Raw genomic sequence first — 16,900 nt, forward strand, 5'->3', positions numbered from 1 at the left:
GTTTGTGACAAAAGAAAGATAAAACTATCAAGTTTTTTTTACCGTGACAATAAAGTTCAACATGTGGACCTTTTGTCGCTCGTAGAATGTCCAACTGATATTCATTTTCACGCCAAGTGTTGGTCAACATTTCTTCGGTAATAATAGTAACAGCTTCAGTTATTCACTCTGTATAGAATCTGTCCTTAACATAACCCCAGAGAAAAAACTCTAAGGGTGTTATGTCTGGTCATCGTGGTGACCATAGAATGGGACCGTCACGCCCAATCTATCTGCCATGAAATGATTCATTCAGAAAATCTCAAACTTATAATCCCCAATGTAGTGGAACGCCATCCTGTTGAAAACCACCCCAGGTTGCAAGTCATTAAGTTGAGTTATAGCAAAGTGTTGCAGCATATCCAGGTAAATGTTAGCTGTTATTGATTGCTCAGTGGAAAAAAGGGACCAATGATTTTGTTGTGCAACTAACCGCACATTCACTTTAAGGGAGTATCTCATTTTTTCCCTGGTAAAGTACGCATTTCCTGAGCCCCATATACTCACATTATTTCTGTTTACTTTCCCTGAAGTGTGGAAAGTAGCCTCGTCTGAAAAACACACACGCTGCAGGTACTCATTGTCGTTATCAATCCGTTGCAAAATCTCGGTCGTAAAGGCAGCATGACAAGAGCTGTCATCTGACCGTAGATGTTGAAATATCTGAACTTTATACTCTTGCAACCTTAGTTTCTTGTGTAAAATTTTGTATACTGTTGACCGGGGAATCCCTAGTTCACGAGATACTCGACGGGTAGATTTGAAAGGGCTGTGTTGAAATGCTCGCTGCAGAACCTCAACCTTCTCTTCACTAACGGATGGCCGCCCTGTTCGCGGAAGGTCCACTAAATTTCCACTCTCCTTAAACTTTGCATACCACGCAACGATACTCTTGCTATCAGGTCCTGGTCGTCCACATTCCCTTCTAAAATTTATCTGTACAGAAAGTCGGTGATTTCGACTCGTGATACCACAACACACATTGCTCATTCTCCTGGATTGACGGTATTTTATAAAAATTGATCACAGTGCTCCCAACTCTCTACTTTGCCTCTACCCTTTTTTTTTTTGTTTTTTTTTCTCTCAGCTCCCCTGGGCCGGACCGACTTGTTGGTATTACGCCACCCAGGGGAGTCTTTAAACTCAAATAGGCCTCCCCACCTACCGGCATGGCAGGTCGGCCTACCGGTTAGCTCTTTTTGAGAGTATTGCCCTTTTGGACACCACGCCATACCTAGTGTGTCGTGACGTGGTGCCGGGTCTTTTCGGTATTCAGTGTGCTGTTAACTGACTGTTACCCATGGAGTCCTTGGTGGCTAATCAGTGCCAACACACCGCAGCATGTTGGACCTCACCAGCAAGGCTGTCCACCCAGTCCTATTCTAGCCAATACCTTGTCTTCTCTCATCGGAGTATTTCTGTAGTACGACTTGTCTAACAAAACTAGCAATATTATTCCAGTTTAACTCGCTTCTTAGCATGTATTCAATTGTTGTCTCTGGAGTTATACCTGTGAGTGCCTTACTCTGTCTAAGTGTGTCCCACCTATTGCACTCAAAAAAGGTGTGCTCAGCATCATCTATCTCGTTGCAGTAATTGCAAATTGGCTCTTCTCTCTTGCCTATTTTGTGCAGGTAGTTATTGAAGGAACCATGTCCTGTAAAAAACTGCGATAGGTGATGATCAACCTCACCAAATCTTCTCGACAACCATGGTTTGATGTTGGGGATGAGGGTTCTCGTCCATCGACCCACACCTTCCTGCGACCATCTTTCCTGCCAGATATTATAAACACCATCCCTGACTTCCCCTGGCTTGCCTTGTGCCCTCTCCACCCTCTTTTTTGCGATTAGGTCAATAGGAGGTGCACCCGATAACACGCACAGGACGGCATAGGACACAGTCCTGTATGTGGACACGACAACTAGGAGCATACACCTGTGCGTTTTCGCTAGTCTCTCCTTGTTGCGCCTGATGGCGATAGAGCACCACCAGGCCGGAACGGCATACATAAGCGAAGACACGACGGTGGTCGCCAGTAAGCGGCGCTTTGAGGTCCTGGGGGCAATCTGCGATGACATAATGATGTTTAAACTTTTTATCATCCTTTCTGCCTTGTTGCATACACTGTCTATGTGCTCAGTGTATCTACCGTTTATCTGGAGGATGACTCCTAAGTACTTGATGTTATTCCCTTCTTCTATAGCATGACCGTTGATAGAAATATTAAACGGTTCTAGCACTCTTCTACCCGTAAAGGCAATACACCGGCATTTTTCCGTAGACAGTTGCAGACCCCTGGACCTCAACCACTCCTGCATAGTGTCGATGGCCGCATACACCCTTTCCCGCACCTCCAAGACTGTCCTTCCCTCTACGAGGACTGCAAGGTCATCTGCATAAGCCAGGACCTGGAAGCCGACAGGAAACTCCTTCTGAAGGAGTTCATCTATGATCACCAGCCACAACAACGGTCCCAGAACAGAGCCATGCGGAACTCCACCGTGCATTTGAAAATGTACTGTTTCCTCCTGTGCTTCCACCAGACATCCTCTGTTGGACAAGTAACATTTAATTTGTCTACGTAGGTATGGGTTGAGGCCCCTAGCCGCAATTGCGTCATTAATGTGACCCCAACCAATAGCTCCGAACGCGTTTTTCATGTCTAGTGACAGCATCAGTGGAATTCTCCTGGTTCGCCAAGTGCCTCTCTTCACCTCGTCGGCCCATCCCGAAATTCGGCAGATGACCTGCACGGTGGATCGCCCCCGCATAAACCCGTAGTGGTTAGGACTGATTCCGGCTCCCTCTTCTAGTTTTTTGATGATGCGGCCAGCCAGCATTTTTTCTACTAGCTTCCCCATCATGTTAAGGAGGCTCAGGGGTCTATAGGTTATATCTTCCTCCGAATATTTAACTTAACTTTGCCACTACCTGCAACAAACCAATATAAAAAAACTTGATAATTTTTTTCTTTCTTTTTCAACAAACTGCACAGATGTAACTGTAATAGTTTTTTGTAATACATTTTTGTATCCATGTAAAGACTTCATGGACTTCCTTATTTTAAGTATTCTATTATATGGTAAGTTTAAACTAATTTTGTGGAATAAGTATGCTTTCATTTCCAATGAGTTTGCAAAAACCGAATCATAAAATTAGGTACTGTAATGGATAAAACAGATTTTATAAAATATTTAACTAACAAAGGATAGAGTTTAACTGATTGAACTCATAAAAAGACATTATTTTATCTTTTCAGACAATTTGAACATTTTTATTTTTGAACTGTCAGCACAAAATCGAAGAAACACTTCTTTGAACAGGAAAGGAACAGAAAGAAGTATTGTTTGTTCTTAAGCACAGATTCTTCGTTACCTAATGTATCTTTGAGGTAGTTATTTGTTTATGAAAAGACTAAAAACAAAATGAGTTGCATTAGCTCCCACAAATAAATCTATTCATGCCTTCAGTACTTAAAAAAAAAATAAAAATAAAATTTTCTTAGCGTATTAATGGAGCAGTAAAATGTGGTGTACTATTATATTGCATCTACACGAGTTGAACGATTTTATTTTAATTATTACAAAAAGTTCTGAATAGATTAGAAAACAAGAGGACTGTCCATACCAGGTAATCTCGTAAGCCATTATTAGAGGCCCAACCCTTCCATAAGAAGCAGGGTCCTTGGACATTCCAATCCTGTAGGGGGAAGACACCCACCTTGTGACGTTACCGCTCGCCACACCACTTCTTCCGTTCCGACCCGTGAGAGGCTTTACCGGAGGTCGTCTTTAGACCCTCTAACTGATTGCATCACACAATCATCAGCCAGGCCTCAGTCGGGATGCCACCGATGTAAAAACCTCGGCAGACATTTGCTTTAGTAAAATAAATATCAAATTGTGCCTTCACGTAGGCATCAAATGGACATCGTCACATAAAACCTAACATGATTCCCTCAAACTAACTGACCGAAACTGCGGAAGCGCGAACCCCACAAAATCAAGGCCAGATTTGAAAGTACCGTTCGTGACTGTGAATGCCTCAGAAAACAAACAAGTAGAAAGTTAAATCTGTAATACACTCATGCCAATCAAAATGATGTTTTACACAATATAGAAATTCAGATCTACACCCAAACAAATTGACCAATCAGGTCACCTAACAAGGGGAACGTAACCTCATTCTGGTCCCCGCAGAAGCCGTGGACAAACATAGCAAGTAGTACGGAAATGAGCATACGGCGCCAAAATCCAAGATGGCAAACAATTCGCCACCTAAGATTCCAAGATGGCGGACGTCTCCATGTTAGAATGACGTAACGAATTCAAGATGACGGTGGTCTGTCATCTTTGATTGTGACGTCAGTGACGCCGTAGCCTGTCAGTGATACCAACTTTTTTTGTGTTAGTGTTGCAAACCTGATTATTTATATGTATTAAATTATTGAAATAATATTTCGAAGGTTGGTAGCAAGTAGTAGGGAAATGGGGGTACGGGTGCCAAATCCAAAATGACGGACAGACCGCCATCTTGGATTCCAATATGGCGGCGCCCACCATCATGGAATTTACCGTTTTCCCAGTGGAAATTTCCCTTTTCCCTTTTTCCCCTGTTAGAATTTCTAATAATCATTACTATAAATCCGATAACCTTTGCACAGAATCAACATGTCTTTGTAACCGTCCAATGTGCGATTCTATCGTCTACCTTGAACTTTTAATCCAAAAACTTACGCTTACCTATTATACTCGCTCACAACAATCCAATCGATGATGCTCGGTACCTCGCATTCGACATCCTCCACATTAGACATCATATCAATCAGCGAAGGTGAACAAGAAGAAGAACCCGATACCCAAGAACTACAACCAGCAGTTAAGGTAATTTTTAACACAAACAATGCTAAAACACAGCAATAATTTTAAAAACAGGAAATAAAATAGACTATAATAAATTTGATTGGTCAAGTATATTTAATTACATAAAATACATATACATAGCTAAATTAGAATTTGCATTTCATCCTGAAAATAACTATGCATTTTATATAGACAACCTTGTGTTCTTAAAATCATTCATTACTTAGAATCAGCTTGTAAACAACTTGGTTTAAAATATAAAGTGTCGTACGTTGAAAAATGTGTTCATTTGAATTAACTTATTAGTATCAATGCCCTTCGTGCACAATACAAAAAAAACAAAGACAGATCCGATTATGAACAGTTTATTTTAAATCAATTAGAATTCAAAAATATTAATGATAGTATACAAGTCTCTCTCTCTCTCTCTTTATTTTTTGATCGTGGTAAATTTTTGTAGTAAACAACATAATTTTTAATTTATATTTTAATTTTGTACGAATGTTTTGTAGGCCTCTAGGGGAGAGATTTCACTCGCTAAAAAAAATCTCAACGCGCCACTGTTGCTAGCTCCTGGGTGGTGTGGAAATGCAACAACACTATAATCCATCATACGATAATGGAGGGCTGATTTGGTTTTTATTTTGAATTGTATAGGACTTTTTTTTCTTTATATTTCAGTTAGATGGTGGTGACGACAACGTTCGGGACCGCCGCTTGTATAACGGCTGCAGTGACGGTCTACGTGTTGCGCATGCGCGATCGCTTTGAATCCGGCGCTGCGATCGGTAGTGTGTGCCGTTTTCGCGCCTACCACTGTACCGGACGTTCAACACTGTCAACAATTGCGCGCCGCTACGTCAGCGCACACACGCGAACACACACGCAGTTGCGACTGCCATCGCCGCCTCCAGGTGAACGAGCCACGTCCGGGTACTGGAGTAACGAGTGACGCTTCCCGGTGCAACGGCCACGACGACCAGGATCATCCTCAAGGTTCGTCTAAATTTAAATTCACACACACACACAATGGTGAATGAATGTTTACGAGATATATTAGTGGAAGTTTACGAACACACACACACACACACAGAGGGAGAGATGATTTAGCACATTCCTATGTTTGTGATTAGTATTAAATTTGAATTTTCAAAAAAAAAAGAAAGGAAAGGATAAATTCCCCCGGAGAAAAGGGAAAACGGAAATTCCCTTAGGGAAAACGGGAACATCCAGGATGGCGGCCGCCGTCATATTGGAATCCAAGATTGCAGACTGTCCGCCATTTTGATTTGGCGCCCGTACCCCATTTCCCGACTACTTGCTACCAACCTTCGAAATATTACTTCAATAATTTAATATATATAAATAACCAGGTTGACAACACTGAACACAAAAAAAGTTGGTACCACTGTTATGGCTACGGCTCACTGCCGCTACAATCCAAGATGGCCGATCACCGCCATCTTGAATTCGGTACGTCATTCCAACATGGCGACGTCCGCCATCTTGGAATCCAAGATGGCGGAGTGTCCGCCAGTTTGGATTTTGGCGCCTTATGCCCAATCCGTACTACTCCCGCACCAACACCCGGTCCCATTGTGGAGTCTCGCGCGGCATTACCAAGTCACAATTAGAGCCGTCCCAGGCGAAACGAAGCCACGCCCTACGTCTCATGGGCTACCATACCCCGGCAGCGCGGACCCTCCCACAGCGGGAAATCGAATCACAAACAATACCAATATAACCGTGGCACGATGTCATCGAGCCTACCTCCAACCAATCCAATGCCTTGGCCGGAATCCTAGCCACCCGGGATCTTACCACGCCAAATACCTTGGTTAAACTTCCTCTGCAGACCTACACACCGCAAGGGCGCGAATAAAACCAGCCATATAGACCATTCCTCGTGGATCATCTAGTTAATACAGAGATCCAGAAAGGAATGTATTCTCTCAAGTTTCCTGACAGCTTGTGAACGTTCGACCTCGTATCAAGGACAGACGTAGAGGACGTGGATCACTGTATCGTCAATCCCACAATCCGGGCATTGACTCGAATCTGCCAAACGAAACCTAACCAAACTCGCCCGAAAGGCACCATGCCCGGAGGGAAACGGTGTGATATACTGATTTGGGGAGACCCATGTAATCGCATCTAAATCAGACACTATACTAAATATACCATGCGTGTAGCGACATGTGGGAGATTCGTCCCAAAGTCCTGCAAAAAACTGAATTGGACAAAACACTGCACTTGGAGGCAGAAGGAAATTAATTTTCTTTCTCATGCTTTTATCTCCTCTTCTATTTTTGTTTTTATTTTTATTTCACATTTGTATTTTAGAAATAATGATATTATGCCATTTATAAAAAGATTATAATAGAATGGAAAATAAAGAAATAATATTATGAGAGATGACAGATGAAATAATATTATGAGAGAAAAAATCAGAAAATTGCATTTTTAAATAAAATTTTTATTTAATTTATAGTATAAATCGTTTTTTTTATTACATCGTTTTATTTATGGAATACCTTGTGCCATTTTGAGGATGATAATACAGAGTTTGGCAGAAATAACTCCCTGATTTTCCATTGCTGCTGGCTGAATGCTAATAGCGCAGGGCGTGGTGTTGGTACGCCAATTTTTTTTTTTGCGGATGCTTGCTGTTGATGCTCACCACTCCACACCAGCATCGCACTTTTGTTATTGAAACGTATTTTAAAAATTGTGATTATGTTATCAACACGCAATGATTATTTCGCTCACCCTTTCGGCTAGGTCGACAGGCCGCGATAAGAACCCGATAAGAACATAATTCGGTTATGGGTGTCCAATTTTAGAGCTATCGGTTTAGCTTTGAAGAAAAAACCACCAGATAGGCCACGAAGCGTTCAAACACTCGAAATTAGTGAAGCAGTGAGATATGCAGTTACACAATCTCCTCGTCGCTCAGCTCTTAAACACGCCGACTTAAAGTTTCATCCTTACAAAATGGTGGTCGTACAACAACAGCTACATGAATGTGATTGGATTAGCCGTATTGCTTCTTGTCAGTCTAATCTGGAAAATGTTTCAGTGAACTCGATTGTGCTGTCAAGTGCGAAGCCCATTTTCATTTATCAAGTCGTGTTAACTAAGAAACTTTCGAAACTGGGCAGAAAATAATCCTCTACAGTATCATGAACGCCCTCTGTACTCTGAGCTTGTTACAGTTTGGTGCGCGGTGGCTGAATTTGGAATAATAGGGCCATACGTTTTTGAGGAATAACGGCAGTCAGTTACAGTAACTTGCGACAGTTATGTAAAAATGTTACCCAACTTCTTGCTTCCCAAATTTAATGAACTCCGATATCAAGCCAAAAATTTATGGTTTCAATAAGATGTAGCCACTGCTCACACAGCAAGACAATCAATGAATTTCCTGAGAGAAATATTTCCTGGACGTTTATGTCACAACGAGGAGGCATCCTATTGCCTGAACGATCACCCGATCTTTCAGCATGTGAATTTTTCTCTGGGAACATCTAAAGGCAGAAATCTTTAAACAGAAGCCAAGAACGCTTGGTTTGCCCAAGGCTCACTCGATTACTATCTCACACAGTTTCTAGCGGGCCATGGGGGACTTCAGAGAATACTTTTTTAGGTTTAAGATTAAGCTAGATCACTCAGTTAGTTTTCCGGTGTATGTAGACAAGGAAGATACAGCATATCACGTCTTCTTTCGCTGCCCCCCGATTTGAGGATGCCAGGAGGGAAATATTGAACCCCATAGATAAAAGGGAAATGTTCCTCTTAGAGGAAATGCAGCAGATCATGTTGGAAAGCGCAAATGGATGGCTGTAGCAAGGTTTGCTAGGAAGTTCATGGAGGAGCTGTACGTCTGGGAGCAGTCTCGCAGGGGTAGAAGAAGGGGTCGTTGGAGGGAGCAGGGAAGAACAGCCACCTGGCTGAGAGACAGGGGGGTTCCCCGTACTGTGGGGATCACCTGGGTGTGATCAGGTCGCTGCTCCCGAATCTGATGGTGACCCATGTGGTAAATATACTGCAATATTCAATTGTCTCTGAGGTGTTTGTTTACGTGATTGGATGTGACTGGCTTTGATGTGAGGTGTGGAGTGTGCAGTGTGAGTTATGTTTTCTGAGTGGTGATTGAATGTCATGGAGTGTGTGGTGAGATTTTAGTTTGATGTTTGGTATCTTGTGGGTGTGAGGTTGGTGTCTGTTGACTGTGGTGTCTGAATGTGTGTGAGGGCATATTTCCCTCTTCCTGAAGTAATGCACACAAGCTGTATCAGGAAGGATGGGTAGCCAGGGGTGGAGGTTTAGTCAGTAGTGCGCAGGAACACATATGCATTTAATAACATCTTGCGGGAGCTGTTAGCCAGCCTGACACTGCCCGGGTGCCCATAAATGGGGTTCCTTCACCTCTTTAAAAAAAAACTCTCAATCTTTTAAAAGGTTCTATCCATCAAAAAATCATTGCAAATGATACCATTGGAAATGACAAGAAAAGTAATACAGAATTTCTGGGAGCGGTTAAAGACCTGTACAGATAGTGAAGGTCGGTTTATAAACGACATAATTTTTAAAAATTAATAAAACGTATGTGAAAATAAATGGTAAACACCGTTCTTTTAGAATATATTTAATTTTTTTCATAATTTTCTTATAATGTCTATTTTATTTTTCCATTTCAAATCTGGAAGTTTTTCTGTTGGACTTTGAACTACTATACTAAACTCATGTATTAAAACTATTTTCCTGACAATACACAAAAATATTTTTACTCTTAATTTACTGAATAAAGTTGTTATATAATATTATATCTATATAATTACGCTATTTTATAAAATAAATCTTTCAGTTTATCATCATCATCATCATCATCAAGTTTGAGAAGTTCAACTTTAATTAGAAACATATCGCACAAACTAGATCGGAAAAGTGATACAATTTTAAACAGAAAGATTTTCATCAATGTTTGAACAATTTAATGTAAATGAAAACAAATAAAAACTTATCAATAACAGAAAATAATGAATAAAAAAGATAAAAATCACATACTTTGTGGTTTTTTTTCTAAAAATTATTAAATATCAAAATGGTAAAACTTGATAAATCTGCAAACGTTTCTTCAAAGTAGTTGCTCAGCCCCCATTCTGTTCAATGCATAATTTAGCTCGGCCAATCCATGCTATCCAGGCACATCTAATAGCATCATTATTATTCCTAATAGTAGTTCCAGCTTCTATTATATGATGTCTCAATTCTTCTTATGTGTCAACACAAGTGGAATAAACCAATGACTTCATCCAACCACAAAGGAAAAAAGTCCGTTGGCGTGAGATTGAGGTAGCCATTTTATTTTCAACCAATCCATTGCTTACTAAATGTGTTATTTAAGTGACTCGTTACATCATGACAGTAGTGACCAGGTGCGCCATCTCTGGAAAACCACATCTTCACTCAATCTGCAAGTGCAATATCTTCCAAGATTTCCATCACAATTGTTAACAAAAAATGCAAGTACTTCTCTCCATTGGGTATTGGCAGTAAAAAAAAGAAGAGCTTATGAGATTATCACAAAAAAAACCTCATATTAAATGAAAAAGTGCATTGGAAATGACTTGTAGCAGTCTCATGGAGATTTTCTTCTGCCCAAGTCTAAATGTTTTGATAATAATTTATAATTGCAATTTCTTCATGCATGAGTAATTAGAATATTACTTAGGAAATCAGGATGATGTTAACATTTTCTAATTAACCATTAACAGAATTTCATCCGTTTATCAAAATTAGGTGTTAATAACTCTTGTATAGAATGGGTATAATTGTTTCTCCTGTGCACTCACCACACAATTGATTGAGAAACATGAAAGCAATGTGACAACCCTCTGGTTCCAGAGTTGAGAGATACTTGTACCGCATTCAGTATAGCTTCTTCAGTGTTGACATTTCTCACAAAACATTCATCTATGTTCATATGAACTTTTTTCTTATTTTTAGCTGTAGAATTCATTTCCTGAGAATTTGCAATGCAATTTGGAGTCACCTTGTATATTGATGATGCCTAGACCCATCACATCACTTTCAATAATGATTTGAGAAGCTGAATACATGCAACTAACCATTTTAATACAAATAAATATATAGTTAAATTAAATTCACACATGATAATATATAATGTCAAGTGAATCCTCCAAAACATTAATAAAAATTAAAAATTTTTTTTACTTTAGAATTGTAAAAATATGTTATTGATTATATCACTTTTCTCAGTTTTAAAGTAATTACTACAACCAATATTAAAAGAATAATCAATATATCATGATTATAAACAGTCCTTGTTAATTTATAAATTTTATGTAATGTAATGCTGGTCAATTGAAATTATGTGATCCCTACATTACATTAAATTGTGCAAATTGTTACTCAATAATCAGTTGCTTGTAAGATATTTATCTGTTATGTTTATAAATGTGATATTAATCTATTTAATTTCTTTATTACTTTTCATCTATTATTAAAATATTGATATTTTTCAACACCGAATGGTATAGTTACTTTTTTTAATGTTCAACTAAATTTAATATTTTGTTTTTAAATGCTCTTATTTGTTAAGTAAACCTAGTGTTACCTATACACACATCATCTTGTAGATCACATTTTAATTGAAAAAAATTCACATTCTTTGTACTTACTTTCATTAACATGAATGGTTTGATATGCTAAATTCTCCTTTTTTTGTTTGTACTAAAGGTGAAAATACTTTGGAACACTCCTTATACAAATTTAAGGTAAAATAATATAACATTTTTATGTCAGTTTTGGTTGACGGACTAACCAGGTGAGCAGATTAAAACCAAATCCAGCCTGCTCCCACTTCACTTATTTGAGTGTCATCTTTATCGTTGTTATGTCGCTGCTCCTATTTGCCCCATTACTGGTTGTGTATATTACTAGTTTTGCATATTGTTATCAGTTGTAAACTGTTCAGTACAGTACAGTTTTCTTCTTTGCAGTAGTTATCTTTTTATAAAAGTTTTATTTGATTGAGAAAAGGGTTGCTACAGTGGAAGCTTATGTGTGTTCTGAATCCTATTAAGAAATACTCCAAATATTCACCAAAAAATTCCCCAATGCCAGTATCCTAGGAAAGAGCAGCATATACAATTTATTTTAAAAAATTCATATGACGAGGTAATTTCAAATGCAAGTAAGCAATCTTTCATTAAAATTCCAAAGGCATAGTCGATATCAAAGAAGAATTTTTGCCAATGCAAAAAATCTATACATAAGTTATCACAACAAAGTGTTGTAAAATACACATCTTACCATAAGATTCTTCATGATTTAAATCTAAAATATATTGTGTAACAACTTAAATGAACAAACAAACCGAAATGACCTATTATTGTGATTGGCTTCTCAAAAGTTTATTGATGGACAGATACACCTGATGCTGTATTTCATATCAGACGAGGCACAATTTTATTTATCTGAGCATATTAATTCATACAACACCAGATATTGGATGACTGATAATCCTTACCAGATGTTTGAACATCTACTTTACAATGAGAAAATCAATGTATGGTTTGCTGATAATCATATAGTGAGGTCAATATTTTTTAACTGAACTACAATACAGACGTGTAATATACAATTTTTGAAGATTTCTACATTCAATTAACAGATCATGATAAAAAGCTTCTTTCAACAAGATGAAGACCTGTCATACATCAAACAGTTCACTAGTGTGTGTTCATGAGGCTTTTACAAAAGAATGAACTGGTGGTGTCCTCCGTGTTCCCCAGATTAGCCTAGTTGGAATTTTTCCTGTGAGGCTGTTTGAAGAATAAAGTTTATGAATCAAATCTCCTTATTATTGGTGAACTGAAGATGAACATTCAATAAGAAATCGACAACTTTGACAACACACTTTGTGTCAATAGTAACTCTCAGTATGGTCACTTTATCACAATAGTGCACTGCTACTCGGAGGACTCACTTCGAACATATTTTATAAATATATATTCTTTTGTTAATGTAAATACAGAATTTACTTTAATTTACATTTTCATTTAATCATTCCATTCATAAAATGTTACATTGCTGCAACTGTGTTTAGTCTGTAGTGGTTTGATTTTAAGTTGCTCCCTGGTTTATATATATGTTTATTTGTTTGTTTGTGTGTGTGTGTGTGTGTGTGTGTGTGTGTGTGTGTGTGTGTGTGTGTGTGTGTGTGTGTGTGTGTATGTGTGTGCGCGCGTGTGTGTGTGTTTAAGTGAAATGATACTTAAAGTAATTATATTTAACAGCAACAGATTCAGAGAATACAGAACTCATTGTAATTGTAATTTTACTGCAGCCTTTCTTTATAATTGTTTTGTTCAAATCTGCCCAGTTTGGAATAGTTGACAGTATATTGCCAGACTGATTGTAATGTACTTTTGAACTTTACTGTACCTTTCCAACAAGTTTTATGATGTTTTTATAAGTTCACTGTAAAATAATATGTTTTAATGCAAACAAATTTGGCAGTGAAGTAATAATAATGAACAATTAATTATCAAACTAAATACTGTTAAAATTGTTCTTGTATCCTAAAACAAATTTTTACATATGCATAAAAGACAAGCATCTGCTTTTATATAAATAAAAATTTTTCTTTTAATACATTTAATAACTTATTTAAATAAATTATTGAGAGTTTTATTATTTTCAAATGTCAACAATCTTGTTATACTACATGAAACAATGTTATTGCTAACCTAAAAATTTGGTAAATCAGTTTAATAGATTCCTTTTTTTTACATGAGAAAATTCAAAAAAATAACAAAACCATCTATTATGAATGAAGAATTGTATCAAAATCAGTTACATGATTTCTGAAGTTGTAAAAACCAAATTAACAAACAGATAAAAAACATTAATTGAGTCATATATTTCCAAAAGCAGCCATCTTCTATATTTTCATAATCTTGTTTTATTATTTAATCACAAAGTCTTTACTAATGTGCACCCTAGAAAGTGAGCTTTTGTTTCAAGAGTGATCTTTCTCATACAAAAATGTGTGGCAATTAACTTTTAGTTTTAAAACTGGTCATTTTCAGTAGTTCATATTTCTGCCATTTCTTGCTCCATTGTAATCTAATTACAATAGCTACCTAATTAAGATTATGCTACCTAATTTTAAGATTATGGTACTTTGTACTGTGTGCTGTAACACATCAGAAATGTGATAAGTGTTGTTTTTGTGAAGAGTGCTCTAATATTTTTAATTCTTCAGTTTCAGGGATTTAGCTAGAAAAAATAAATGTGATCCTAGTAAATGGATTGAAAAAAGGAAAAATATTTTGCTGATGTTCTACCAAAGGTACTTAACTGTACGCACAAAGGCCTTTGGCTGTAAATTACTTACAAAACAGGACATCGATCATTTTCATTATTATTTTTATGAATCTGGAAATAAAATAAAACAGGTTGCTTTTTATTAAAGTACAATGGCAATATAAAACCAAATAGGTTAAGAAAGTCTGTTTGTGTGAGAGAAAATAAAAAAAATGTTTCTATCAAGTACTTTGTGAAACGGTATGATTTCAAAGAAAAAGTTCCAGTTTGTAGAACTGCATTCTTACGCATACTTAAAATAACAAAACACAAGAGTTCAAGGTGTAATTCAGAGGTTTAATGCTACTAGTTTCATGCCTTAAGAAAACCGTGGAGGTGGTAAAAGATCAAACCATTTTAAAATCAAATTAGATGCAGTTAAAAATTTGTTTCTAGTTTCCCAGCAGTAAAAAATCACTACTGTCAAAGTAAAACTTCTGAAAGGATTTATTTAGATTCAGAACTAAACAACTAAATGTACACAAAAAATTATAAACTAAATGATACTATACATAAATTAAATGAAAAAAATTAGTTATTTTATCTTTTGACTTTCAAAAGAATCAGTTATTATCAAAAATGTCTTACCAGAGTGCATATTAATCAATGAAGCTATATCAGTGCAATTTAGCAGGTGTTGTTGGGGGACTTACAATGCTAACAAACAAAAGAGAATGTGTTTATTTATCAATGAAAGGAGGACTGACTTCTTAAAAGTGAAGTAGTATTAGTTGTGCATGATTGTCTTTGCAAAGAGAATTTTTCAGAAACCATCACAACTGTCAGATTACTATCTGATGGTTTTGGAGGCCAGAATAAAAACAGTACTGTGGTTGCTCTTTTACTGGCTATCAGAAAGTGCTCCAGGACAGATTAAGGTAGTTGAATCGATTTTCCCCTATAGTTGAACATTCATTTTTGCTACTCGATTAGGTATTTGCAAGAATTGAAAAATATGTTAAGAAAAAAGATATTATTGTTAATCCAATCAATCATGTTTAAATGTTTTTGGACTTTTTGTGATACCTATGGCTGACATTTATTTGTATGGAAATCAGCTGCAGCAGCAGTTTTGAAAACTTCAGGAAAGTGACATTTTCTATTTATACCTTCAAAAAGGTTTCTTTATTAAAGGAAAAGCAATACGGATTTTAGAAATCAGAGGCGAAATACAATACAGAAACAACTTGTTATTGTCAAAAATCTGATGATCAGTGTTTAAAAAAGTGGGTTAGTTTCATTTAATTGAAATTATTATTTTTCTTTTATCAAACCTCACAACATTTACAGTATTATCATTTTGCTTTCAGAAAAGAGGCCCATATCAATGAACCCTAATTCTAAGAGGAAATGTTAAGGTCAATTACCTAAAACTGAATGATGTTGAAAAATTTTTAAGTAAACATTATGGATCAGGAAGAAAACAAATTGAGGAGCTTAATTTTTACAAAAATCCTCTATTGAAAGATAGTGAGACCAACAATTTTCCTGAAGTTTTTCATGAACATCGTGGAAATACTGATGAAAGTTTTTTCTACTCAATTTAAAATTTAAAAATAATATCCAAGAGTCAATTTTTATAGTATTTTAAAATGTTATTAGGTTTTTTTTTATTTAAGAGTTTTCATTTTTAAATCTCTTTTATTGCTAAGTATTTCAGTGGCAGGTATTTTTTTTTTCTATTGAACAGAAGATCACTAATTTAAATTATAAAATGTAGCAATATTAAAAAATTATTACTAGAAAAATTTACATTGATTTTACATTTAATATTTAGTTTTATTATGGACTGCAATAAATTTGTGTTTTGATAAAGAAGTGTTATTCCAAAACTAGCCAAATCCAACTGGCCATCTCCAAAATGTTTTTCATTGTACAACCTTTATAAGAAAATTTCAAATAATGATATTTTCAATAGAGTAAAAGAGTAAGAAAGCTTTCAAATAATGTCAAAAAATTGAAGTGATTACTTAAAATTAATTAGTTAAATGTTTTTTACATTTCCTGAAAAATTTCTGAAATTGGAGATGGCCAGCTTAGAAACTATATGACTCAATTAGTTGAATAGAAATCTCCTTTTTGAAATTAGCTAAAAAGTTTACATTAAACTAAAAGTGGAACATATCTCAAAATTAAATTTTCTTCTTCTACTTGTTTTTAATATTAATAAAGGATTCAAAGTATTTTTCTTTGAATTTGGCTAGCTTTTTGCATTTTTGTTACTTCTGTATTTATGGACATTTTAATTTTTATTTGTATTTGTTTATTTTTTTATAATTTTAATTGTTGATTTTTCAGCAGGTGAAAACTAATGAATCTAATAAAACTTATAAGAAGTTAATGTCAGATGTAAGTTGTAAAGACATTTTCTGTTTAAAGAATCTTATTAATTTTTTGTAAAAACTGAATTCTGAAAAGTGTGATGAACACTGTATTCATTTTGAATCTAAAATTGCAGGTCAACTGTTTTGAATTCTAGTGCATGAAAATTAATTTATCCTCCACCCCCACCCCCTACAAATACATATGCATGTAGGTACTTTATCCTCATTAATTTTATTTTTAGAGGATTTGGAACATAATAGTTTAGAGAAAGATTA

Source organism: Lycorma delicatula, chromosome 1, assembly GCF_047948215.1.
Source record: "Lycorma delicatula isolate Av1 chromosome 1, ASM4794821v1, whole genome shotgun sequence".
NCBI classification, from domain to species: Eukaryota; Metazoa; Arthropoda; class Insecta; order Hemiptera; family Fulgoridae; genus Lycorma; species Lycorma delicatula.